At 41.6% G+C, this 27,741-nt stretch overlaps 1 protein-coding gene across 9 annotated transcripts in view; it reads left to right on the top strand.

Annotated features, from left to right (window-relative positions):
• ATXN1 (ataxin 1) overlaps positions 1-27,741 on the top strand; it is a 223,162-nt gene that overhangs the window by 135,204 nt on the left and 60,217 nt on the right. For all 9 annotated transcript variants that reach the window (XM_053993094.1, XM_053993256.1, XM_053992920.1 and 6 more), the window contains one exon: positions 2,946-3,069. The gene's annotated coding sequence lies outside the window, so the exon portion shown is untranslated. The remainder of the gene's footprint in view (positions 1-2,945; positions 3,070-27,741) is intronic.

The raw sequence follows: 27,741 nt of genomic DNA, 5'->3' as shown, positions 1-27,741 counted from the left end.
ATGTCATCAGAACCCATCAGATCTGCATAGCAGAAAGATTGTCCCAATTAGGGACTGAATGCTCTGCTCTTCAGGTGAGGGTTGTGCTTCAAGAAGCAGCATCTCTCCATGCATCCTGAATTTTGTGCTATGCTATCTTTAAATCTTAAGCATAAAAGTGCCTGGGAACATTTGCAAGCAGACATAACTTGGCCCTCACAGAGTGAAGTGCCTGTGGGTAAGGTCAAGTGAGCAAGTTGTAGTAAATTAAACTAGCGTGTGAATTTATAGTGCATAATCTGCTCCATAACAACTGGCTGTGTGCATGGTACAAAGGCACCCTGTGGTAAATACAAGGTCTCTGGCCCCTTTTTTTGCCTGAGGTGTAAGCTACCTTGCTTCATGTCATCTTTCCTGTGAAATGTGAGTGCATGGAGAAAGTATCTGCCCCAGAGTACCACCACTGCGCTGTGTTGCACAGGTGCTGCTTGTGGCCTGTTCCTGTGTCCCTGCACTGGGGTCTGCAAGACATGTTCCAGGCTGACAGCAAGGTCACTGCATAGCTAGCAAGCAGCCTCGCTCCTGATTCAGTGATCAAAGCCTTGGTTTGGGCAGTTGGAGCCTTGCTAACTTGAACAGAATCAAAATCCTAATCCCACTTATTGAAGTTAGTGGAAGGACTTAGTCACTGAATGTGGTGGGTGTCAGCCCAGGGTTACACAGAGCTGACTCTCCAAGGAGGTTCACAGGAGTCTATTCAAGCAGGAGTTTGCAAGGAGTAAACTTCTCTGCTCTTACTAAAAATAATTGGAAGCCATCTATTTTTGTTGGAAAAGTTAAATATTTTCTCATAGTCATTTGGACTCCAATTGAAGGTTCCCCCAAACACTAAATGACAAGAGATAAGGATTAAAAATTGCAGTTTTGAGGGTTGCCAAATTATTGGGAAAAAAAAAAAAACGTAAATAATTTGCAAATGCTGAAATCTTTCATTTTAACACTTAGAAGCAAAATGGTTTGAGTATTTTGAGCTGAGATGGAGGTTTTTAAATTGTGAGAGTCTCATAATTGAAAGAAAAAAATAAATGGCTTGAAAATAAATTGGTTTGATTTTAAGCAAGGTTTCAAGTTTTTTGGGGGGTTGTTGTTTTTTTTTTTTTTTTTTTTAAGGTCTGTGTTATTTTTCTCTCTTTGGTCTGCTTTCTAAAGTTAAAAATCTTGTGAGACCATGTCTGATGGTGTGTCTCTGTCAGATAAGCAGCAGAGTCCCACTTCAGTAGAAGAGAGAAGTTGCTGACCAAAGTCTTGGAAGTATAGCCAGGGCCTGGGTGTCTGAAGGCTCTTGAGGTAGCAGTGAATCTGTCACACAGGAGTTGTAGTTCCAAAGAAACTACTGTGTCTTAAACTTGGAAGATTTTTGTAATAGGTGTCTTTCATTGCTACAGTCCATCAGGGAGAGGACAAAGACACATGTACCTTGAGACTAGTGGTCATCACCATTGCCAGGTGCCTGCCCAAGCCCCAGCCAGCTGGATGCAGGATTACAGATGCTGCTCCATGAGGGCTGAGCCTGAGCCACTAAATCCAGGAGTAGTCATACACCAAAACTGGATCAGCTGGGCAGATACTGCTTTGGGCTTTGGAAGGTTTTGTTGTTGTTGCTTTGTATGTTCAACTAAACCAGTCATAGGTGTAAACGTCTTTTGAATAGCAACATTTTTTATCATTGCATTGTCTTCCCTCTGCTCTTCACCCATGAACTGCACTTGTCCGTCTGTCTGACTTGTTTCCTGCCTTCACATAATGTGAGATTCATCTGCATTCATATGTAGCCATCTAATCTGAGCTCAGTGTCTAGACTCACTTTATGGAGAGAACCAGATCTTTCTAGAGAGTGAATCATTCTGTCCTAAACCAGATGCTTGAATAATAATGAATAAATGAATAATTTTCTGGATTGCCTTGTTTCCTCCAACAAATGAAGAGAGTTTGCACCGTCTACTAAAGTGTAGAGTTTGGTCCTGCACTTCTTTTTGATTTGAGGACATGCATTCTACCATATAGGATAAAACATATTATTCTACCATAATGGGATCCATGTGCACAAATCTGAAGTGACATGTGAAATATTTAAGGAGGTAGGAAATGTTGGTGACACAAAGTGAAACTAAGAATTTGGGAAGCACAAGGAGACCATGGGAACCTGGCTCAAGGAAAAAAATGTTCAATGTGGGGCCTGTGGGAATATACACTTCATTTTAAGTATTCTGTGTGGGGTTCACATAAAAATGAAACCCAGCAATTTCCTCCGATCCCAATAAAAAGTCTGATACCTTGTGTAGTAGGTAAAAAAAAATAAAATTAAGAGTTGGTCCACAGTTAAATTTTGTCCAAAAAATCAATGAAAGAACCACACAATATAAAAAATCTCAAATATTAAAAATACTTCCTACTGAGGGACAGCAAGAACATGTGTGTGTGTATTTTTGGATTCAGTACTCCTCTGTTATAATATTGCAGATAACCATTGAAATAGATAGGTGTTTCTATTCCTCTAGAGGAGTTAATTGAGAACAAAAATCTTCCTGTGTGGATCTCTCTGCACATTGTAGACTTTGTTTGCAGACACTTTTCTAAACAGCAATTCCAAGTAGTTTTTTCTTTCTCTTGTTACAGCAACAGAAGTATCCAAGAATTATTTTAATTATGTATCTGCTTCAGCAATTCTGAACTGGGTTTTAATTTTGTGTAATAATATGTACAGAGAAAATGGCTCTTCCTATCCTAGATCAGTGCTTGCCACACACTCACTCTGTTCTGGAATCTCCATCTTGGGAGCTCATTAAAAATGCATTTGCTTCAAGGAGATGTAGGAGTCAATTGTTCATTTGTTAAACAGCTCTATGGATTTTCCTCTCTTTGTTCCTTGCTTTCCTTTCTTATTTGGTTTTGCTTTTGTTTTACAGCTCTACCTTACTTTATTTGAAAGAGGAAAGCCAGTGAGGACCTGTGATCAATCCAGCAGCTTCTGAAAAATCTTCATGCTAAAGGATAATCCAGAATTCCCTGAAGAAGAACGAAGTGAATGTTGTGAGTTCCTAGCAGTGATAACAAATACTTACAATTGTGTCTTTTGGGAGATAATATCTGCCCTGTACTGTTTGGTCTCTTCCCTGTGATGCACTGAGCACCAAAGAGTTGAATTTCTCTCCCTCTTTTTTTTTTTTTTTAATGGGTTTAAGAGAAGACTAGTGTTATCTAAGGAAAGATGGTGGGCTTCTTTTCCTTGGACTGCTACAGTTATTTGTCATACTGCTATTGCTTTTTAGTTAAATATGTGAGCCTGCACTGGAAGGCCATGTGACTCTGTAGCCTAACAAGAATGAAAAATACTATGGATAACAGTTCATGAATCTACAGGTCAGATTCAGGAGTTTTATGCATGCTTTTGCACAATGGTTGAAATTATTTGACCACTTTCAAATTAGAGGAATGCAAATGTAGTTATTGTTGTAGTTATTTCTAGTATTCCAAACTCTTGTTGGTCAGTTTGTTATATTAGTTTGAGTGTTTCCAGTACAAATGCTCCTCTTAGAGGTTTGTGTTCATGGGAACTGGAGTAGCACACCTTTCCAAGGGAAACATAGTCACTCAACTGAGACCTTGATTCAGCTGTGGTATTAATAAAAGAAAATTTTCCCATGAGGGATGGCTAAAGAGAAAGCATGAATATTTTTATGTTCATTGTTTTTTCTTATGAAGCCCACTGCTTTTCTGGGTTGAAATGGGCAAACATGCAGATCAAATGTAAACATTTTCACAAAAAGAGGAAAACAAGAGTTCTCTGCCTGCCAGGTTTTAGAATAATCCTTATTTTTTTTCTTAAGAAAGAACCATGGGGATTTCCAAGTTAGGCAAGTTAGTATTTAATTCTTATGCCCAGAGTATGCAGTGGTCCTTCAAGATGTTAGTAGTGATAAAACAAGCTGCAGATTCTTCCAGTTCAACCAAACTAGTTTGTGCACTTTCCATTAATGTAGTAAATATAAATATATTTTCTGGCATGCCTGCTAGCTCCCTCCTTTGCTCTGCTTTTCCCTTTGGGTTCAGGCTTCGGGAAGCAGATTGAGACAGTCTAAGTGGTGCTGTTTTCCCAAGAACCAGCTGCAAAATAAATATTAGAGGAGACACTTGAAATTTTTTGTCATCTCTTGCCATTCCCACCTGCTTTGATCTATAGTTAACAAAGCCAACATTTGGAATTTTTACTTATTCTAGTTACCACTAAGCTGCCAAGTTAGTAGCTCATTAAGATGAATAAGAGGCCTCTGAGATGTGGAGCTTCTCACAGTCCATATACCCAAGAAGGCGTGGCCATATCAGCTTATTCCCACACTTCGAAAGACTTCTTTAAAACCATAAGAACTTACTTTGCATGCTGGCATCCTAGAACAGGAGAGGATAGTCTTAACTACTACTAATAATAATAATATTAATAATAATAATAATAATAATAAACAACCATCCTAGCATGTAGAGCTGTTGGGATAATAGGAAATGTTTGTTTAAGATGTTGCAATCACCTCCACTGATTGCAACAGCAGCACCACCTCACATGGAGAAGAGCATCCCCTGCATCCTGTAAGGTATGTGGTGTGCCAGATCTGCCAGGTAAACTGAAAGAGGCAATCATCAGCCATTGCAGGGGATGGAATACCTGTTGAAGATGCCGTGATCATTACATTCTGCCCTCTCCTAAACGGTTTAAAATCAGCCCACTTAAAGCACAGTGTGATGTTCTGCTACTGTGGTGCCAAAACCCTGATTATACTCAGGAAGCCTGGATTAGTGCAGAAAAAGCAGCACTCTTCTCACTAGGTATGGATGGGAAAAAGTGTTCTTGAGAACTGCTCTTACCCTGGCATCCAGGACTGGTTCCTTTTGAGGAATCATTTGTAGGTGATGGAGAGCTTTTTAGCAGTTCCTTGAGACTGTATTTCGTCACCTGGCTTCTGCTTGGAGGACACTGCTGCAAGAAGGAGGCAGTCAGCTAGGCTCCTCCTCTCCTCTTTCCTTTAACCTCTTAGGGAGACAGGAATACCAGAGGTGAGGAGGTACAGTGTTTCTCCTGAAAGGAAATACTGGCATACAGTGATTTTATTGAAAAATATTGCTCTCTCTCCCCTGTTTGCAGGGTGTCGTCATGTTAAGATGTGAGGAAAATGATCAAACCCTTCCCACTGCAAGTGGTAGCTGTTCTCTTCCCTTCTGCTGCCTCCTTCTGCCACCCAGGCAAATTTCAGAGGAAGCGGGGTGTGAGGAGGGAGTAAATTGAGACCAGTGTCTTGTATCCACCTAGAAACTGCCTGTTTACTAAACAGTACAAATTTCTTGCTTCCTTTTTCCTGCTCTCTTCATTTGGATGAAAAGCATTTCTGGAATAGCAGTGCTTGTACAAATCAAGTCCATATTCCACTTCTGGGAGAGAAAAAGGGATGTCAGGAGGGTTCGTTAAGGAGGAACGTTTATTTTAGTAAGGGTAAAAATGAAGCAAGACAAGGCTCCTTTGCTCTTGCCAGAGGGTACCTTGTGTATTCCAGCATATGGTTTTGTAATTTTCTGGTAGGATGTAGGTATCCTGAGGTTTTTTTTTTTCCAGCCTGCAAACATATGCCACAGCTTTTTTGGAGTGCTAGCCACACAAGCACAAACACATTCTAACAGGAGCAATGAATAAACTCTTCATGTTCCTCACTCGCAGGCATTTCTTCACATTATTTTTTTTCCATTGCTTATGCGAAAACCTCTGGCACGGTTTGTGGGAAATGGAAAATAAATCTCTAAATCCAGTATGTGTCAATAACAGAAATGTGTTTAGTTGATCTCATATCTATAACTGTTATTTTGGGCAAACTGCAGATGGTAGGATAGTAAACATCCCCACTTCTAGCCCAGACAGGCTTTCCATGCCCTGCCTTCAGCGGGAACCTGCTGCTGTAAGGGCTGACTCTGAAGAGGGTCTTGGGGGACCATGGTTGCACATGGCTTAGCCCCAGTTCCATCCCATTTTTGAGCTGCTGCCTTCTTTTTCTGTTCCTTGGCCCTCCTTGCTTCCTTTACCCTGGGTCCTGTCTCCCATGTACTCCCCCCCTGGCTGCCGGCTGTTTTTCCTGGCACGTGGAGCCGTGACGGGTCTGGGAGCGACAGCTCCTGGAGCTGATGTCAGTGCTGCTTCCTGAGCCGCCTGGCCAGGCTGGCTGCAGCCCAGGCACACCCTCTCCCCAGAGCATCACCTTCTCTGCCTGCCTGTCCTGCTGCTGCAGCAGCCCCTTGGGGAGGAGGCTTGTGCAAGTGATGGAAATTGAAGGTTAGCGAGCCTTTCATGGTGGTGTTCTGTGAGCGGCCATCCCACGCCTGGAGCCTCAACGCCAGGTTTATGGCATGGTTGGAAGTGATGCCTGGTTTCTGTTTGAGCTTTACACACCTTGGAAGAGCTACGGGAAGCTTTGACACATGCAGACTTAATGATTCTGGATGTCTCTGCTTTTGTGTTGCATTGGTATCTGTATGCTAAATCACTCCATCATTTTCTATGGAAATTCCCATAGAGAGCTGCTGAGAAGAGAGCAGAGCTGCATGTGTCCGTTCTTCCAAACAACAGCCCAGTACATGTCACTTGGTATTTATAGTGAGAGGGAAAAAGGGAAGAATCACTTTAATTTGAGAAATGTCTCTCAGAAACAGCAGTAATTTATTCCTAGGCATTATTCTTCATTAAGAGCTACAGACAGCTGCAGCTTCCCTTTAAATAGAAATTGCTCTCTGCAGGCATGCTATACATAGGGCTTCAGGTTTCTGCCATTTCTCTGCCAAAAAATCAGAAGTATTTCTCACCAAATAAATGTTTATTCAGAAAGTCATATTTCCTGGCTTTTATTTCTCGTCACAGGCTTCCGGCAGCCAGGCGAGAACAGCTCAAGGCTGTCGTTTGGGAGAGGAAGCTGAAACAGTTTGAGTCTCTTGTGGGGCTTCAAAAAAAAGTCTCTGACCATAACTCTAGGCCTTCAGTTTGGCAGTTTACTTTAGCTGTTGAACATTGGATTAAAATGGATGCTGCAGAAATCCTGCAGGGCAAGTGTGCCTGTGCAGATGCAAAGTGAGTGGTGGTGGTGGGCGTTTCTATGCATCAGGTCAGCTCACCCCCTCTCTCGGCTTTGAAGCCACAGCCATCTTCAGACTGCATGGGTGGCAAACTGGCTTTGGCAGCTGGCAGCAGCTGAGCTGTTTTGTTATTGGGGAATCCCCCATATGATCAGTGTATGGACACCTAGGGACAGCAGGTGAGAGCTGGGCTGTGCCTGCTTGTACCTGCCACCCAACAGAGAGGCTTCAAGTCCTGCAGAAGGACATGCAGCAATGCAGCTGTAAGCCACCAGTGCTCCAGAGGACCAAACAGCTTTTTTATTCACATCTGTGGAGCTTCCTTGGATTTATCTTTACCTTTCTCTTCTCCGCATTCCTGCTGGCTGGCTCTCCAACTAATGATTTTGCCTTTTCCTCACTATCTTTTCCAGCCTGAGCTGCTGAGTGTCCTCTTTAGTCTCCAGGGCTTATCTGCTGGACCATACTTTCCATTCAGTGTGCCAGCCCCTACCATCCAGTAGATGACTTTGCTGTCGTGGCAGCCCCATCTGCTTGTCTTTTGTCTTCTGTGGCTGTGGTGTTCCTGTCAATTCATGATGTTTTCTTTCTCCATATCTCCTCTCAGTTCTCCCTGCAATCCCAGTGTTTATGGCTTATAGTATGCAATCCATGTATTAAAATAAATTTTAGTTAGGTCATTCATTATTCTCTTGCTTTTTTCTCGTCCAGTATAGGTTCCAGAGAAGTGAGAAGCTGTAATTTCTCCAGGGCTAAAATCCAAGTCTTTGATAGGCAGGCATTACGCCTGAGGCCACTACATGTTGCTACTGGTTGTCAGCTTTGTAAAACTTACCCTGCAGAGCAAAGAAATCTGGGCAGAAAGATTGTTCTCTTCTCTACCGTGGCAAGCTGTAGTTTCCCAGTCTGCTCTGCCTTCCCTTCATTGTCTTACAAGCAAATGGCTGTAAGATTATGACTCCCATGTTTGGACTGAGAACAGCTTTTGCCTGAGCAAACAGATTTCTCTTTGGCAGTCACTTTAACTGCTGCCCCAGCTTTTTGCTGTCAGCTTTGTTTCATGATTTGGCATTAGAGAAGTCCAAGCAGTCCTAGTGCACAATGCATTGGAGTGAGTAAATGCAGCAAGGCAGGCAGGTGAATAATGCCTTTGTTAATGATCACAATACCAGTGTGGTCCATGAGACCACAAAAAGCATGTCCTGTAGTTCAGCACTGTAGCTTATGGTTCCTTATCTTTAACTTGGTGGTGCCAGCTGGAGAAATTTCTGATCCTTGTTGGCAACTCTGCTTGGTCCAAGAGACATCCAGTGAAACCAAGAAGAAGCATTGGGAACCAAGCCCAGCCTTCACAGGTTTATAGAGTGGCATGAAAGCTGCCTTACTATTTGCAGGTTGTTTCTGGGGTGAAGCTGATCAAAACACAGGTGTCTCATGCCTATGAGAATTTTTTTTCCGCTCTTCTTACGCTTCTTGTGTTTCACCGCCACTTTCTTGTGCTGCTGTGATAGTTAGCATCACTGGTGAGTGGTTTGCTGCGCCCATGATGACCCTAACAGTATTTCATAACCTGCCAATGCTTCTCTCAAAGCTGATAATGTTTGTGGCAGCAGCAAGAAGAGAATACAAATTAAGCTCTCCTAGAGAGGAGGTTTTTTTCCCATTTTCTGTTTGGAGCGTGTATTCAAAAGGAAAGGCTGCTGATGGTGCTAGGTTAGTTAGGAGGAATCATGAGCCCTTTCTAGCAGGATATTATTCTGAACAACTTGTTCATTCATATTTATTTCAGGTTTGTTTGCAGCCTGCTAGGCATGTTGACCCTGGATGCATATTTTGGGGAGGACTATCAGACACTTTTATTCAAACTGGCTGTATTGATGCTATCAGGTTTCCTCTCAGTGAGTTTTATGTTTCTTGCTGTTAATCAGCTTTGCTGTTTCCAGCTACAGACACTGATAAATGTTTCAGAGGTACCTCATGGCACAAGGGTCAAGAGGAAGAAAAGCAAGTTGACAGGATTGCCTTTAGCTTCTTTTCCTGTTGAGGTGTTAGAACTAGAGACAGACTAAGGAAACCAGAGATACTCTTTTTTATTTATTTCTAATGAGTTTTCCTGGCAGCTCTTTAAAGAAAAGAAAAAACCTCCCTCCTATGGCAAATAAAGTTTATTGCAGTAGTGCAACTTACTACCAAGTTATTGCACTAGTAATAGAAGAAATCTGTTTGGAGAGTGAGGGCTGCATTAGATGAGGGGAGGAACACTATTTGTGGTTTTGTGTGCCAGGCAATCTTCAGTCAGAATTGGGGTGGTGATTTATAAATTCCCTTTGTCACACTTCCAGCGTTTGGACTACAGTGAATCCTGCTAAAACATTACAAAAGCTGTGTTAGTTGAAATAAGCCGGGCAAAATGTGGGTCGGCGTCCCGGACAGGGGTATGTTTGTAAACAGAGCTGCGGAGATTGCTTGCAACAAAAGTGTCCTTAGTGGAGGCAGTGAGCAAATTGTGCTTTAAGCCTTCAGCTGCCAGGAGTTTGTCTCTCTGGCAGATAAAACTTGTCTTCTCAACAGCTTGATTTATCATTTCTGATGCAAATAGCTGACAAAAAGAAACTTCAGGTAACATGAACCTCTGGTGAAGTAAAAGGGAGCTTGACACTCAGGGTGGAGCATCAGGAAGAGCATTAGAGGAGCTGACACTTAATATTCACAGTTAAAATCATCTATTTTATGTTGTTTAAAAGGAATAGTTTTTTTTGTTTGTTTGTTTGTTTGTTTTTTCAAAGCTGTGCTCTGCAAGTGACTTTGTTAAAGAGATTCTTACAGGGAAAAGAGACAAAATTATGTTTCTTAGTCACTCAGTCATGTACTGCTGCCTTTTGAAGTGGGAAGGTCCTCATAACTTAATTCTGAGTTAAGACATGTCCATTAATTCCACAGCGCAAATCACCAGGATCCTTTTTACTTTTACCAGAATCATTAAAACATTGGTATAACTATATTCAACCTGAGGGATAGCCTGCAGACCCATCAAGGAGATATAAGTACAAGCACTTCCTACTTGCTATCATTGACCAGTCAAACCAGTTCAGCCGAAGGGATTTGGCTTAGTAAGCAGTCCTGCTGCTCCTGATGGCATCCGTAGAAAGGGCTGTAGAGCTTTATAGATCTTCATTATAGGGTGAAGTCTCTTCTCAAATTAAATGAAACTGTCAGGCTTCATTAGCTCTGGGTTTTCTTGTTATTATTCTAATGTAATTATCACTTTTCTCCAGTCAGCCTTCTGCTTGCCTACTTCCAAATAAACTCTTTCCATCTGGAGAGTATTTTGAGATGGGGAAGGTACAGTGAAGTAGTGAAACTATTCTCAGCATTGTGTTCTTCCTTCCCTTTTCAACTACCTAAAATGCTATACAAAGAAATAGAAATAAACAAATACACAGGAACCATAAGGGGATCGTCTTCCCTCAAAAAAGATCATTCAAAGGAAGGCTGTTGAGTATCTGTCTAAGCACATGCAGTGGGAGAAAGCATCATACATTGATATATAAGATCCCTGCAGTTCTTTGCTTCAAAAAAGAATCATTAAGAACTGAGGAATCACCCCACTCTGCTCTCACATGACAAGACACGTTGCTTCAGCGGTAAATAGTTCTTGGGCGTAATGAAATACCTGCTGACTGCAGGGAGTAAGAAAGGCTCAGTCACGATGGGTACATCTATTTGTGCATCCAAGCCCTGTGCAGAGATTTCCAAGCTGACAAGGTGCTTTGCTCAGGCTAATTAGCCCTGCTTCTTTCCTTACATATTCTCTGGCTATGCTAATTAGACTTAGCAGGGTGCTGCTGGTGAGAGTCCAACAAGTGTGTCTGTACAGCCTTGCCCTGCAGTGTACCCTCTGAATGCCTGAGCCTGCTCGGCACAATCCTACCAGTCTGTGCCAGCAGCTCTGCAGCTAGCACAGGTATTGCCTGCAGTTTTACTGTACGTGCTGTCAAGCATCACTCAGCCTTGTGTGGCTTGCTGGGACTGCAGTGAAGGTACTAAGTGGTAGGGAAGATCTTGAGCAGCTCATAGCCTGTAGCCTCATTGCTCTCAGAAAAAAACACATCCTGCTGGGTGTTTTTCATCCTGTTCATTCTATTGCCACGTGAATGACTTTCCTGGTTCTGGAGGTGGTGCTCTGGAGCACTGAGGGAGTTGGGGGCATTGTGTGAGGGGACAGAAGTACCAAGGCAGACAACGAGAAATGGTGAAACTGATGAATGAAAGTGTGACAAACTTAGAATTTCTGCTTTTCCTCCTGTTTATATGTGCAGGACTAACAGAAAAATGGGCTGGCATGTTGAATTAGATCATGAAACCTTGCTAGTTAGCCCTTCTTTTCCCACTCCACCTCTCCCTTCTTCCTTCCCAGGTGGGATTCTTGCAGAATGAAATGACTGCAGGGATAGGTGACTTTCATAATTTGCTATTTTAACATTCAATTCCAGCTAAGTCTTCTATCAAATATTTTTTTCAAAGACTTTGAGTAAGCTTACAGAAGACAGGTTTTAGAAGAAACAATCAAAGAAGACCTTGACAATCCCAAAATGACTATAAATAAAACTGTTTTCACTCATTATAGTAGATGTGGCTTTTTACTCCCTGGCTGTTCTTCCTCTGACTGGCACTTTCCTGGGAGATGCGGTTGAGAACAAATGCGTATGTATACACACATACAAGTATGCCTATCTATATATACATTGATCTGAGTGAGCCTGGGAATGGAAAAGCAAGTGCAAAAACATATGCTGGGTTTGGCAAGTTGGTCCTTTTAGTTGCACAGTTTCCTGATTTACGTAGTTTAAAAGGTGCGTTAATGTTCTGTGTGTGATGTTCTGAAGTGTGATCAGAGCTTGGATCTCGTCAAAAGATGGATGTTCATGTGTCATCCCATCTTGTGAAATAGTAGTCCTCAAAATACCACGTCAAGCCACAAAGAAATAGCTGTGCTGTATTATTTGGGGGAATTGCAGTTTCTAAGACAGTCAGTATGATCTCAACCATTAAGTGAGTAGAAAGTGTTTTGAAAAACTAGAAAGAGCTTTGTTGACTGAAATGGCTGGGCCAGAGCTGAAAAAGAAGAGTTTGCTGTTTTAAAACATAGCAGACATTTTAGACATTCTTATCAGGATGCTTCAGTAACACAATTGTGTGAAAGACTGATAAGGGAATGTGCAATAGCAGGCCTCATCATTTAAAGTGCCCAAACTTGGCACGTTCTGTGGCAATGTAGAATAGCAATAAATATAAATCTCATGTTCTGGAATTCCTGGGTCTCCTTATTAGCAGATCAGTGTGTAAACACTGGCTCAATGTGTCTAGTACTAGAGGGATGTGTTTTGTTCCTGCAAACGGTTGTGTGCTGGCTCTGCACCCCCTGGCACATATATAAGACAGAGTAGATTCAGAATGAGCTGTACTCCACATTTTCTAGAGGAAGTCTGTTTTGTATAAACCACACATGAAATCAGTGTGTACATAATTTTTCACTGCAGTGCAGATATTTAAATCATGTTTTAAATCATGACTTAGTTACTGGTTTCAGTCAAGCTGCCTAGTAAGAGCTTGCCAGGAGCATCGTAACAGGACAACTCAATCAGAATTCCAGATTTAATGCTGCTCCTTGGTCAGTTTGGGATTGGCAGTTTTCATTTTGCTCTCACGTCTGCACCCATTAAATGCATAAAAATGGTTTGAAAGAGCAGGAAGAGCTTTGTTCACTGAAATGACTGCACTGAAATTGGAAGTGGGGAGCAGCAGGAGAAAGAGCACTGGACTACTAGTGGCAGGGGATGAATGCCAGTGTTTGCACCCATGGCCCCCATTGTGTAGATCTGAAGTAGCTGTTTTTTCTCTTACAAGCTTGAGCCCTGAGCCTGCTTGTTAACTTCTGCATGCTTTTAAGGCTGTCTGGCATGTCAGGGCTGGAGCCTCGAAGCAGTAGGGAACGGTGTTTATCCTTGGTCAAAGAGGGAAACCACCATGCCAACACAAACCTGCTTTTCCGATGAGACCAGTGCTAAAGGTAACATGTCAAGCACTGGTGATTGCTTCTTTGGGAAAGCATTGAAATAGGATAAGTGGTCGGTAATTGAACTATGATTGGCATTTTAAGGTTTATGACAATGTACTTAAGCTCAGTGAAGGCATTTCTATTTACATGTTCCTTCAGGACTTCAAAATGTTGTGAAGAACACAACAAACTGTGATTGTGGTTGTGCAAAGCTGGCATTATCGGTGTAGCTGAAACTGAAATTGCACTCAGATGGGTTCGGTCGCAGTGCCTGTATTGTGCTGGAAAACCCGAGTGATTTGGTTTAGAAAAGATTTGTCATATTAAGGTGTCTCTTCTGGTTCTATGGGGTTTTTTTTTTTGTACTTTCCATTTCTGTTTTGGCGAAGATGGTGTGGGGGATGAGGAGTTGCAGATTGATGATTGTTTGTCTGTAAACCGTCTTACTGGAACAGAGACTGTGGGAGGCTTTCTCATGGCTCTTAGTCAGACCACTGCCTTATCTAAACAGTGTGTGACCCTCTAAGATGCTACATGTGGCTCTAACACAGCCTACCTGCCTGATCAGAGTGCATATGGACATGCTTGTAGCAGAGGGAGAGGAGCATTCATTTGAGGAACTGTTTCCATGTATTCTTAAGTCTCTCCTTTCTGACAGCATCCTTTCACTTGATTTATTTTAATCCAGTTCAAAGGTGGTCCAGGAAGTAGAGTTTAATACCACGATAAAGGAGAGGTTACAAAATGAGGGTAAAGCTGTGTCCTGACATCACAACATGGTATTTCTTTTGACATTGCATTAATATGCAATGACTTGTAGTGGTAGCAATGCAGCAACTCAAAACAAACACTGTAAAACCTTTCATCTCAGACAGTGGTTGTCACTAGAAATGCAATTACCTGTGAGGACCATCAGTCTTAAGACTACTCATAGCAGCAGTATGGGACACTTTATGGAATGCAGTTTGAGGCATTTCCTGCCCACAGATGTCAGACAGGCTGACAGCAGGTAGGAGACTGACGGCGGAGATCAAGACTTGCTGAGCATTACTTGACTCCAGTTTTATGGTGGAATAGGGAAGAAATTGTATCCTTGATCTTTACCTGAAAAAAGTAAGAAAGGAGGAGATACAGAGAAGGATATGCAATTAGAGAAATAAACAAACTATTCATGCTGCACTTTCATGTCACTTCTTGCAGTAAAAAGTAAATGCAATAATTCCTGTCTTCTTATTTTCTAATTGTTTTTAGATTCATCTTATAATGATAGGAACATTTTTCCCTTTGTAAGAATTAATTCTGATATGAAGAATTTGAAACCTAAGGGATAAAATAAGGGACTTTTTTAATAAATAAGGAATGATTTAAATTATTCTTGAGCAACTACCAATTACTTTATCCTTTTACAGGCAAAGGGAACAATGGAAAATGGTAGAAATTCAGCTTTGGTAAAGTTTGGTTTAATAGTGCTATGCATGGCTGAATTTGAAGACCAGAGGAAACATTATGGGTTTTTTTGAGAGTGAGGGCCCCAGGTGTTTGAGAAGACACCTTCAGAAAGCTGGAGTTTCAGATCCTATCTTCTCCCTTGTTCAGTCTTCTTTGAGATACTACTTTGGTTCTTAATTTAAGCAATCACACAGTCAGTTTTGTCTTATGTTACCTTTTCATTAAATGCATCTACAATTCAAGTGCACTGAACCTGTTAAAGGCCAGTCTTGCCTTTTGGACAGAGAATTGCATTTCATGGTTTTTATCATGTCTTTTTTTTTCTTTTTTTTTTTTTTTCCTCTGTCCTGTCTGCGAATGGAATAGCTGGTGTTAGATACTAATATATTAACTCCAGCAGCCCCATCCTCCTGTGCAGCCTGTGGTTTGGGATTACTCCACTGGTAGGGCACTGACTTGCCGTCAGGAGACACAGTGGCAGAACCAGAAGGAACAGTTATCTGATGGGTGGCTTGAGGCATGTCATGACCAGTCCGTGCTGCAGCCATAAAATGCAGATAATGATACTGATATCACTCCTTGCTAAAGCATTATGAAATGTTTTCATGAGTATTTCTGCTCAAGAGCCTCAGTGTTTTTAGTCTGGATTCCAAGGACATGAGGTTTGTGTGGTGGTGATGATGACTGTCTGTTTGATTTCCCCCCCCATTTCCCCCCTCCCCTCCCCATAACACTGTCTTGGCTAATTCCCACCAAATCCTGCAGGAGCAAAAGTCTCAAAGACAATTAAATTCCTACAATTATTTTTGTTGTTGTTGCTAAATTCAACAGGCTGTGGAGGTGAGAGGCATGAGCTACTGCGGACACTGAGAGGAAAGAGACAGCCAAGCTCTGCTCTTGGTAGCTCTCCTTGATGGTAGCCAGCAGTGAGTCCCACTTCTGCATCCAGAGCACCTGGGCATCCCTTGCCCAGGTGCCAGGCTAGCATGGCAGGATGTGGAGCAAGGCTAGGCTGTTGAAGGACACCAGAGTGAAGATGGTGCAGAGATGGATAAATGCAGAGGGGATGGCAGAGCACAAATCCTACTCTCTGTTCTTTGGGATGTGTTGACAGAAGGGCTTTGGCTGAATTTGCCATTCAATATCCTGGAGGTGTTCTTGTTTCTGGCTGCTTGAAACATGACTTTCTCATGTTCCTAGGATGTTTTCACTCTTCTGTACAATGCTGGGTTCCTCTGCCACAAGGAGCTCTGAATCTTTCCAGATTCTTTTGGAACCTTTGGCAAAGCTCTTGTGCTCCTTCACATTTAGCTTCTGCAGTGAATGCAAATTGAGAGCTGCCCTCTTACCTTGTAACTGTGCAGCTTCCCCCCATGTATACCACGTGCAAGAGCCTTCCTGTTCTCATGAAAAGGTTCTCTCTTTGTTCTCAATATACACATTTAATGTCCAGCAGTCCCTGTTTTCAGTGACTGCTGAGATTCTCCCTTGCACAGTTCTGTTTGTGCCTAGCCCTGGCTTTTTTTCTGCACCAGCCCTCTCACTTACTTGGCACAGCACTCTGGTTTTCTATTGTTCTGTACATTGGGAGCAGCTACATGGCAATAGTAAATTCACAGGGATGCAAATTTATTATCTCTTGTTTAGTAACTCAGTGGGGCACATGTTTATCTTGTACGCTCGAGTGCTGTTTTTAAATAATACTGTATATGCAATAGATAGATTTAAAGTTGACTAACCAAGAAAACATCCTCAAAGCTGAAAGAATAAGTGTGAAAGATATGCAAGAGTTGCAGGCTGGTTTTTAGCTCTGCTTTGTGTCTGGCGGGCTGACGTACATGGCTGTAGCAGTTAAACGTCTCATTTATGCACCCAGATAAAGCCAGGGCAGTTTAAAACAATCAGATTAATCTTGTGTCCTGGAAGAACAAGTTTATCCTTTGCAAGAGAGATTTCCAGATTGTTGGTGTGTTTTTGTTTTTGGTTTTTTTTTTGTGTTTGTTTGTTTGTTTGTTTTAATAAGGAATGTTTGTAGAAGCAACCTTTCAATGGGAAGAGGGGACAGGCAAACAGCCAACTGACCACAGACCCTGTGGCTTCCACAAATGCAATTATAGGAAGACCAAGAGTCTTAAGCTACCTTCATTCAGCTCAGCTGTTTTCAACAATATTAGTTTAGGTAGGTTAAGAGTTCAGTTGCTTTGAAATGGAGAAGCCGTGACCAGGAAGGAACATGATTGGAAAAGCATCAGTTATGGAAAAATAACTGTAGCCTAAAGTGAGCTTTCAAGCCTCCAAGTCTTTTTATTGACTTGATAGACCTAAGGTTAGGCTTTCAGTAAAGAAAGTCAAGATCAGACGTGTCTCTGAAATAATTTTCAGGTGTTATTTAAATGTAACATACTTCTTTGCCATTTTAATAAGAATCTCTTGAGTTGAACTTACTATTACTGCTATGGCTTTAGATTTCTAGCCAAAGCCCATTTTGGCTGGGCATTTGAGTACATAAATGTAACAAAAGGATGCTCCACACCAAAAAATCATAATGTGCATGTGTATGTTTGCGTGGAGAATGGAGGTTTCAGACAATGTGCACCTTGGCTTCCAAATCCACCTATCTTTGCAGTAATTTTGGATAATAGTGGATAGTAGCCTGGGCTGCTGAACAGTGAACAGAGTAATTAGTCCAGGAAGGGCACGTCTAACTTCTGGTTGAAAATCCTATCTTTGAATCAAAGGGAATTTACAGCTTGAAAATAGTGTCTGAATCTGTTTCAAATCTTTGCCTATTATTATTTTTGCTTTATTTTCACGCACCTCCTGTTTGCATTGAAGTAAGAGGTGCAGAAGACCGCTTTATGTGCTTCATGCCATGTTTGTTTTCCTGCCAGGATGGGACAGGTCACTGCAATGCATTTTTAAGGTGTTTGCCTTATTAAGTTCCCCGTGTCTAGACCTTATGGCTTCCTCCACTTCCCTCAAGGTCTTGTTAACAAGTCTTATAACATTCAGCTTTCATTTTTTAAAAATTCCCTTAAGTTGCCGAAGACACCATCTTACATAATTCTGTCTAACTCACTTGTGATGTTGGCTATAACACTAGGGGTGGAATCAGCAGTAAGTGGATACTGGTAATTGACTGTTCCTTCAGTGCATGATTGGAGATTCTCCTGAGAAGCTGCCCACATTATATGTCAAACCCAAAACCAGAGAAAATGTGCTCTGAACAGGCACAGAAACTCTGAGATGTTTGGGTTTATGTGAAGCAGTGTGACTGAGCCTTTTTTATATTGGCTGATTGAAGTGGTGTTGCTGCACTTCAGAATTTCTGAAGGACTCATTTCATAACTCTGCCTTAAATTTCCTTCTATTGCTCTCAGTTCTTCCTTATTTTACTGTCAGTCCTATATGCTCTCGCAACACTAAGTTTTCATTTCTTCCTTTTTATTTCCACAGTAGATGGTGTAGTCACATCCCACATGGCTCTGCCATCTGGAACAGCTTCCCTGACTCATATTCCTTTCAAGTTTCAACTGTTTCCTTGGCCTCTGTGTGATAATCTTCCTTCTAATAAAACAATCACATCTTATGCCCAGAGGCTTTCAGTTCTTCTCTGTTCAGTTTTCTTCCTCAAGACATGTAGCTCTTACCTACCCTTTGATACACAACGTATATTGTGATCTGTACTTATTAGACATGAAAGACCTATTTTAAAGAGACCTAATACATAGTTGTGTCTAATTCTTGTTCAGGACAACACTTCAGGGCACACTTACCTTTTTAACACTCTCTTGTCCTTTTGATTGCAGTTGGCTTGACTGATTGAAAGTTCGGTACATGTGTAAGTACTGTGAATATGATAAAGCCTCAACGGTGAAACATGGTTTTTTTTATTTTAATTTTTTTAAAAATCAACTAAAGCATATTGCATAGTCTGAAAATAATAAAAGATTTAACAGAGAAGATTTCCAATTCGAAATCTGATACTACATTTCCTTAAGTCTCATCTTGAAAACATCAAACATGCTGTAAAATCAAACAAAAATATACTTTTCAGACTGTTGACTCAAAACATTTTCTGCTGCACACCAAGATTTTCAGTAGTTGATGTAGTATGCAGTTTTTCTAAATTAAGGAAGTCTCATACTTTGTGGGATTCCATAGTACAACTGCTGAGCTGCAATACTTGCATAAAAAATGGCTGTTAGTTTATTGAGTGGGTGGACACAACTTGCAGTGCTACTGCTTTTCACCTAGTGGCTCCCTTAAAGCTTCCATGAGATGAGGGGCAGATACAGCTAATAGCAGCTGTGCCTGGGCACCACACAGTCCTGGCTTTGTCAGCAGTACATTCAGTGACAGGAATTGCTGTAGGAGCAGTGGAGGGGCTCAGCTATGTGTTTTTGAGCACTGGATGTGGTCTGTCTCAGACTCATCATGAGTTCATGGAAGATCTACTCGAACTTCTGTTTCAGACTGTAAGACTTGGGTGTGGGGCACCACAGACAGATAACCACTCACTTCTGAAATAAATGAAAGCTCACTTGCAGGGTTCTATCCATTTCCCCCTATCCTTACTCTTTTCTCACTATTGCTTACTTCTTTCCAGGCACAAGATCTGTCTAGAGAGGACACACAGGAACACGCATCCTTCCTAATTCATAAAAAGTGAGAAACAGGGAACAGTGCCTGGCTTAATAATAGCTCTTTAAAGGAGATTCATTTACAGTCCAGCCAGCATTGAAATTGGTTGTCTTTGGGGGGAATGCCTCACCTTCAGTGTGTCTCCCACCAAAACCAAGAAGGGGAAATGCATTCCTGCTCACCCCTAGGAGTAAAGCTGCCCTGGAATATCTAAGTTGCACCTTAGGAAGTCACAAACCAAAGTGGCTTAGGCTGCTCTTGCAGCCCACAAAAGCAAAGCTACAAATTAATTTATTATGGAAACCTGCATGGTGTCAGCATGGCCTAAATTTGGGCAAATCACTACAAGGAAGAGAGTAGTAGCATAGCCTGCAGAGTGTTTTTGTAGGCTTCTCAAGGGTTTTTTGTTTGTTTTCATTTGGTTTAGGTTTTTTCACTTGGTTTGCTGTCCCTACCTAAACATACAGCTCCAGTTGTTGCTGTTTCAACAATCCTCTCCTTGCTCTGGATCACTGGGAAGTTATGCAGTAACTTCTCATTTGCTTCTGGAGTGATGACACTGGCAGTGTTGTAATGTGAGAATGTTTTTGAAGCCTGAGTGTGGGCATATGATTGTCAAAATTGAGGGGTTTTAATATAGAATTCGAACCACACCACTTCATTTATGAGAGATTTGCTTTGTCCTCCATAAAATGAGGAAAGTAACTGAAGATTGTATGATGCTTAGGTCCTTGCAAATCATGGAGATAGTACAGCCAAAAGTCCTTCTAAAATGCATTGGTTTTGTGCCTTTCACATAGTCCCCTGTCCAGACTCGCATGAATCTATATTTTCCTACCTCTCTTAAATGCTCAGTAGATGTGAAAAACTTTCCTCTGTGTGACAGTGGAAGTACCAGTGCAAGTAAAAAAAAAAAAAATCATGTGTTCCTTTTCCCATTCATCACAGTTCTTGAAATTTTTGTGGGAAATTCACCCTTGAGGACCAAACTAAACCTAGATTATGGGATTAAGCCAATCTGAAGCACTGTTTTGGGGAAGTTCTGAAAAGTCCATTGTTCCTAGTGAAATCTCTTTTTTACTCTGCTTCCCATTTTGCAGAAAGCATATTCCTCACACCAGTGCTGCCATGCTCGTCAGTTCAGCAAATGTTTCCTTGGCATTGCACTTACTGTTTTTGAACCATGAAATGCTTTTAGGTAAAGTTATCATAATATAAACTGAAAATTGACAGGCTGAATAGTTGTGGTTAGTATGTGCTATAGTGGTGATGACATGGGAAAATATGTTGTTTTTCTCCAGATGACTGTTTGAGGCTAGTTCTAGACCCTTTTTTTCATTATGTGCCAGCTAAAATTAAGGGAGCATGGCTTTGAAGTAAGCAGGTTAATTTGATTTTTTTTTAACTTGATAAAGGCCTGTTGTCAAACAATAGATGTTGTTGTTATTTTGGGAATTAAAAAGGACAGAACCAGACAGTAATAGGAGTAAAAGGTTAAAAGGACTAAATTCCCCCTTCCAAGAAGTTTGTCTCGCTGCATAATCTAACCAAAGGTGTCTCACTCACAGCTTTGGCAAAGGCACTGTGTGGCCTGCAGGGCAAAAGTTGACAGAGTTCAGAAGCCTCTTCTTCAGCAGAAAGTAGCAGTGTGAAGCAGGGATGGGTAGCAGCAAGCAAAGCTGGTGCTTTCTGCTGGTGGCAGGAGCAGCATTTCACAGACCTGTTCCTTCTGTACCCTTCTGGTATTAACAGCTAGGACGGCAGCTCAGCCATGGGTGGCACCTGGCACACTTCATCAGGGTGGGACAGTCTATACCTACCACAAGATGTCACAGTGCTGAGTGAAGCAGGCAGTGCTCTAAAGGACCATAGAAATATGGGCCTTGTTCATAAGACAGAAGGAAAAAAAGGAGCCATTAGACAGGAGGGGAATGTTTGATGTCTTCATATCTAATGAGAAAAACAAAGGTGACTCAAATGTCACTTTCTTCCCAGACAGAAGTCTTTTTTGTGTGGGCTGCCAGTTTGTTTCAGGAGTGATATGCAAAATACACTGAATTTGTGTGTGGCTAAACCATAGATTATTTTTCTTTCATCTGCCTCCATGTCACTTTGTGTTGCAAGGTTGCAGCTGCATGTAAAAGGCTTGACATATTTAATTGAACCCTGAAATAGCTCCAATGAACTTCAACAGAAAGAGAAGCAGAGGAAAGTAGAAGGTTAGCAGAAGACTCATTAACCAAATTCACATTTTGAAATAAGTCCCTGCAGTTCTGGAGAAGACTTAACTCTATCTGCTACACCAGTGTGTGAGTTTTGTTTAAATTTGCTCCAAGGTCTTGGTAGTGTTTGGGCATGGAGAGACAATTAGCTGTGGAGGAGTAGCAGCATTAAAGGTGAGTGTGCTTGCTTTTACCCCAGCTGAAATGCAGACTTAAAATAAGGCTGTTAGGACAGTCCACTCAAGTGAATATTTTTCTGATGTTTCTATTTTTTCTTTGCTTGTATGGGCTAGTCTCAGCTCTTTTTGGGGTGTGAGGAAGATTGAGGAGAGCGGAGCGTGCTTGCTGACATTCCCCTGCCCCTGAACTGAGGGGCCTCTGAGGCTTCTTGAAAGTTAGACCGTGTTGACTTTTGTGTGGAGCCCTTTAGCCCCAGCAAACACTAAAAGCATACAGTATGGAAGACTTGTTTCTAAAACACTGCCAAAGAGCCAGAGGAGGAGATGGTCTTCTGATGCTAATATTCTCCTAATTCTGATAGTCTTCTAATGACTCCTGAAGGCACCATTCCCTTTCTCAGCAATTCTTTTTTCACTCTTTAGAGTACTTAGTACTGGCCAGTACTCTGAGTAGTTTAATTTTAAAGCCCATCTCAGAAAAGCTCCCATTTTCCCTACTTCTGATGAAATACTGTAAAATATTTGAATTTGTTTCAGTTAACATGATGATAGCGTGTTGATTAATATGATAATATAGTCTGACCAGTACAGTTGTTCAGTGAGGTTAAGCATATAGAATATAAATAAAAAGGCCAACTTAGACAGGGACAATCAGTTGTTATGATTGTCCAAATGGTGACCTTTCAGGCTTGGCATTTGTACATCCAGAAATGAAGGCAGGTGGAACAGCTAGCTGCTTCTCTCAGGCAGATATCCTTCAAAGGGTACTTCAAAGTTCACTGCAAGCTAAAAATGTGTTGTTGCACATTGTGTATCTAAAATAAGAGGTGAGATTTTGGCAATTCCCTAGATCAGTTACTGACATGTATCTTTTTGGGATATGTCATGTGGGATTTTTTTCATTCATTGGATGAGGGTCATGTTTATAAGATAGAAGCAAGCAAACACAGCAGTAGAGAAGAGGGCTTGCTTGTGTTGATGTGTTTAATAGTAAAAACCAAAGTGACTCAACAGCCACTTTCTTCAAAAATATGAATCTTTTTGATGAGGGCTGCCAGTGTATGGTAGGATGTAGTGCCTTAATTCACCTACATCACTTGTGGCTTTTATTTCCATGACCTTGCTCCCTGTCTTCAGGGCAAACACTTGCATAACAGTTTGGTCAAACCACTACCCAGGGACGGGGCCTTTTCTCCAAAATTGTGCTGGGAGGAAATTCATGCACACGCAGTGGGATGCCAAGCACAGTAGGATTCCAATCCTGACTGGGGCCTCTGGCACAATGTTGTCATAACTTTTAAGTAATAATAATACTGTAAAAAGTTAAATAAATGTGTCAAATTAATTTTATGCTCCCCCCCCTCCCCAGGCAAATTAGCATAAATTGAATTTTCTAATCATTAGTCCAAAGAGTTATATCACCGAATAGATATACCTGGTTTCTGTGAATTGTGCTAATACATGGATGACAGATTCTGCAAGGAGCAGAAATGTTCCCAGAGTGACCTGTCAGGATCAGCTCCAGTTGTACAGATACTGTATGACTGCATTTGCTCTTAAATGGGTTAGTTATAGGCTACATGTGTATTGCCATACATTTCAGATTTTGGTCACTTACATTTACAGCCTTACAAAATAATACGCTGAACTGTGTGCACTGGGCTTGTTAAACTGTTGTAATAAAGTATTTTACAATTCCAGGCGGCCCTTCCCAAACGTATTGTAGAGTCTATTAACAAACACCTGTCAAGTTCAATTGAAATGTCTGAGTGATCTGATCTACAGCATCTGTTGCCGTGCCAGAGAAAGCAGGGCTTGCACAACACCAGCCATGCCAAGCAGTGTGTCCAGAGATGGGGTATTTGGGAGCTCAGAACAGGGGCTTTGAGGAGTTCTTGGCTTGCTTTTCAACCTGGTGGATTTTGGTAGTAAATAGTGAAGAAAAAAGAAGGAAAAAATAGGTCTGTGTAAGGCAAAGAACCTCTCCATTGCCTGTCACTCGGCTGTGACATCAGTCTCAGAGCATTTCAAGCTCTTCATTCTCTTGCTTTTTTCTCCATTTTTTCAAGTGAGGATACAGAAGTGTAAACAGATCTTTGCTGCTGACTTTAATGAGGGCTGGCCCCTGCTACATGTGTGAAAATTTCTTGGCTAGGGAGGATCTAATGATCGTTGTACCATAGCTTTGGAGATAAAGTCCAAACTCTCTATATGCTTCTCTTGACAGAGAGTGCTGCTTACCTGCATTTGCTTCCAGAGACTGAGCTTACAAAAGAGGAGAGAGGGAAAATTAGCCCAATAGCACATCAGAAATGTTTGTGGAGGGTTTGTTTTGTGTTTGGGGATTTTTTCTTTCCCTCTCTCTCTTTTATTTTTTTTTTTTTTTAATCATGAACGCAGAATCCAAGGAGGCTTAGCAATCAGCGTGTTTGAATGCCAGCCAAGACACTAAACTGGCAGCCATCCATTCTGATATCAGTGTGAGTGAAATGTGTACTCAGTAACTGGATTCAGGCCCTTCATAGTTTGCAAGCAAATAGTTCTGCTTTTGCAGATCAGATAAAAAGCAGAAAAGCTGCGCAGCTCTCACATGTAAGAGAGGATGAGTGTCTGCACCTTTGAAAAAGGGCGTTAACATTTCTGTGTCCCAGTCAAAGTTCTGTGCCGTGTGTCATTAAGTTGAAGGCTATGTTCTATTTCCAAAAGGCATTTAATTATCTTTTTTAATGTTTTAACCACTAAGTCTGCCTTGCATAAAAGCTGTGAGTATCTCACACTGGTAATAAGCTGTAGGAAAGTGAAGTAAATTGGCATTTTGCAAAAAAGGTTGTACAAACCCAATGGAAAGCTATGCAAATCAGCTATGATACAGCCAAATTTGCATTTTGTCTTGGGTTTAGTGATGATATACACAGCATGATTTTGGCAGGCTTGCCTCTTGGGATGATGCATGCACTGGTGGTGTGACCCTGTAGGGTCAATTTAACAAGCGTAACGTTGTGATTTTCCATGCAGTTTCTTTGAGCCACTGAGTAATGTGCAGCAATAAATAGTGTCAGAGGAAATCGATTTTTAAGAGTAAATGCATTCAGTAGGAGGAAAAAGTGTTATACAAATCTTTTGCTTTGCCAAAAGAACATTAGCAGTTTTGTTTGGTGCTGCTCAGCTTTCCAGAGTAACTCCCTTCTGCTGTCTTACTTCATTCTTTGTTACTCTTTGCTTGAGGAAATGTCAGGACTTGGAGGTGACACAGAGTTCTTGTGCTCAGATCATTAGAGCAATATATGGGGGAGGGCGACATGCTGCAGGCAGCTGACGGTGCAGTTCCACAGCCTTTGAGTTCACTGAACCAATTGTAGCTCTTAAGACCTGTTGTTCTGCCCAGCTGAGAAGGAAGGTGGGAGTATGCTTGAGGTTTTTGGTGATATTAAAGCTATTCTAGGGAGAATGACGTGCAAACGGACTCTTGGTGCCCTTTGCAGTCTGTTCTATGTTGGGAGAGACATGCATGCTTTTTAGGTATTGCTATAAGGTACCTCTGAAATTACCTTTCCTCTGAAATTACCCTTCCTGCCTTTTTCCTTATGTAAGTTCTGGTTCACTTCAGGAATTCTTTTCATATGTCCAATTGAAAAAAAAAAAAAAAACAACAACAACTAAAACCCTAAATGAAATTAATTGGAATTTTTGGCATTGGCCTTCACATGCAGCATGCTCTCTCCAGCTACCTATTTGAACACAAACTTTATCTCTTTTCTGCTGTGAAAATGGACCAAATTAAAAATTCTGTACAGCCTTTACTTGTCACAAGAGTGAATTTGCTGCAGCATCCCTTCCCAGTTCTTTGGGAGCTGTGTGACAGCTCCATCCTGAGGGGTGCTGGGAACTCAAAAGAAGTGCAGGGTGTTTTAATTTCCTGTGCCATGACCCTGCATCCCTTGAAGTGATGCAGTAGGGTTTGGGCTGGAGTCTTACTAGGGCTGCTCAGGAGCAGCCTGATAGAAATATCTCTCTTTAAGGCAGTTATTTAAGCAGCAATTCTTTGTAGGGCAGGGCTTGAGCTGGAGTTCGGTATGTTTTGGCCAAAGCACCTGGTAAAAGTCTGTCCCTAATTCAAGCACAACCTTAAGTACTCTCTTCCTGTGACCTCAGTCCTCTGTTAGTCTGCCTTTCAAAAGCAGAAGGGAGTTTGGCTGCTTGCAAATAAAGTCTGCCAAAAAAAAAAAAAAAAAAAAAAAAAAAAAAAAGGCAACCAAAAAACCCAACAGCCCAGCAAGCATCTTCTTTTTGTCTTTTTTTTTTCCCCTTTGCTTCTCTATAAATAGTCAAAACATTTTTCAGAGCAAGTTTAGTTAATGTTTTGCAATGGTGAGTGAACACTGTGATGCTCCAATATGTTCCAATATGTTTCATGCTCCTGAATCTCCTAAGATTCTTCAGTGTAATTTAATTTACATTTTTAAATGAGAGGAAGAAAGAGCGCTGTGAAGTCCTGTCTGAATTTTGTCATTGATTTCATTCAGAGTCCTTTGAGTGCATTTGGGAACAGTTTGGCTACATTAGATACACATTGAAAGTTTTCTTTTCTTATCCTTACCACACAGACCATCACATCATTCTTGAAACCAATGCTGTGATGCTGTCCACATGCAAGAAATTATGTGAACATCTGTGTAAGCTGCAATACAGAAGAAGGCAAATCCTTCGTAGCAGAGTCCTTTCATACCCCTGTCTGCAGAGGGTCTGTGTGCAGCCTTCACCCTTGTTCTTGCACCACGCGCTCTGAATTTCATGTTCTACCACTTCACTACTAATAACAGCTAGTAGGGGTTTATCTTGTTGGTTTTATGTTTGTTTTTTTTTTTTTTTTCTCTCTCCCCATTTTTTTGAGCACCAAATGTATAGTTTCATTTTGGCAGCTGGTTTTATCAAGCAAATGGCATCGGACTCGTGTGGGATTTTGTGAGTCATTAGCAGAAATACTGCAGTGGGTGGACTAACCTCTTCAAAGAGTATTTCCGGGGTGGTAAGGTGCAGGGAAAATAGGGTCATGCCTGTGATTTTTTTTTGTACCTCTGTAAGGGTGATATCCTTGTTCCATTGGCAGCTCTCTGCTGTTTCTTACTGACATTAGAAGGAAGAAAGGTGATGCTGCTCAGTCTCCCTGCAAACAGGGCATTTCTCACGGCTGTCCCTGTGTGACAGGATACTGCAGCACAAAACACATGTGTTTTGGTGGCAGGGCTGTGTGACACAAGCCTGTGGTGCGAGAAGCCAGAGCAGCAACAGAAGCACCCAGAAGAGCACATTTAGGTGTCTGTGCTTTAGGTGTCAAGGCTTTCAAATCAGCTTCACTGGCTGGGTTTATTTCAGTTGCAGATATGAACGCTTCTTCTGAAAGTGTTACTGCCTCTCCACCTACAAAATGCAGCCCTGTTTCCATCCCAAACCTTGTTGGAGAATGCTTTCCTTAAAGTAAGTGCTGTCCCCTCACTTTTAATGGCAGAGCCCAGCTCTGTGTATCTGGGCTGTCGCGGTCAGCCTGGTCTCACAGGAGCAACACATCTTGCCAGGAACAGCCCGTGAGTGTGACACTTTTAGAAGCATTTGTTGGTCTCATTATGTGTGCAGATTTCTCATCAGGGAAACCATTCAGGAATAATGTGCAAGACTTCTTCAGGGTCCTGCTGCCTTCCAAACAGAATTACAGGTCTTCAGAGGCCAGCACCAGGAGCTGCAGCTCTGAGCTTGTGCTGCCAGGACCCAGAGCACATGGGTTTGCATTAGCACATCCCACTGCCAATGTGTTACCTCAGACGAGATACTGAGGAGGTGTGCATATGTTTGATTTTGTGTGCTTCATCCAAAGTTTAGCAGAGAAATTTCTTACCAGAAGCACATTTGTGTTGGGTAGTGAGTGGTTTTCCTCTTAAGTCCTAGAGTATCATCCTGTCCTGTGCACTAAAAAAAATATTTCCCTTATTTTCCTTAGAGACAATCTAAGAGACAATGTGAGACACTTGAGTGATGAAATTGGAGAGGGATTGAA

The sequence above is a fragment of the Vidua macroura genome, chromosome 1 (genome assembly GCF_024509145.1).
Source record: "Vidua macroura isolate BioBank_ID:100142 chromosome 1, ASM2450914v1, whole genome shotgun sequence".
NCBI classification, from domain to species: Eukaryota; Metazoa; Chordata; class Aves; order Passeriformes; family Viduidae; genus Vidua; species Vidua macroura.
The sequence above is the reverse complement of the archived record's forward strand: the minus strand, read 5'-3'. Positions and strand labels throughout refer to the sequence as shown.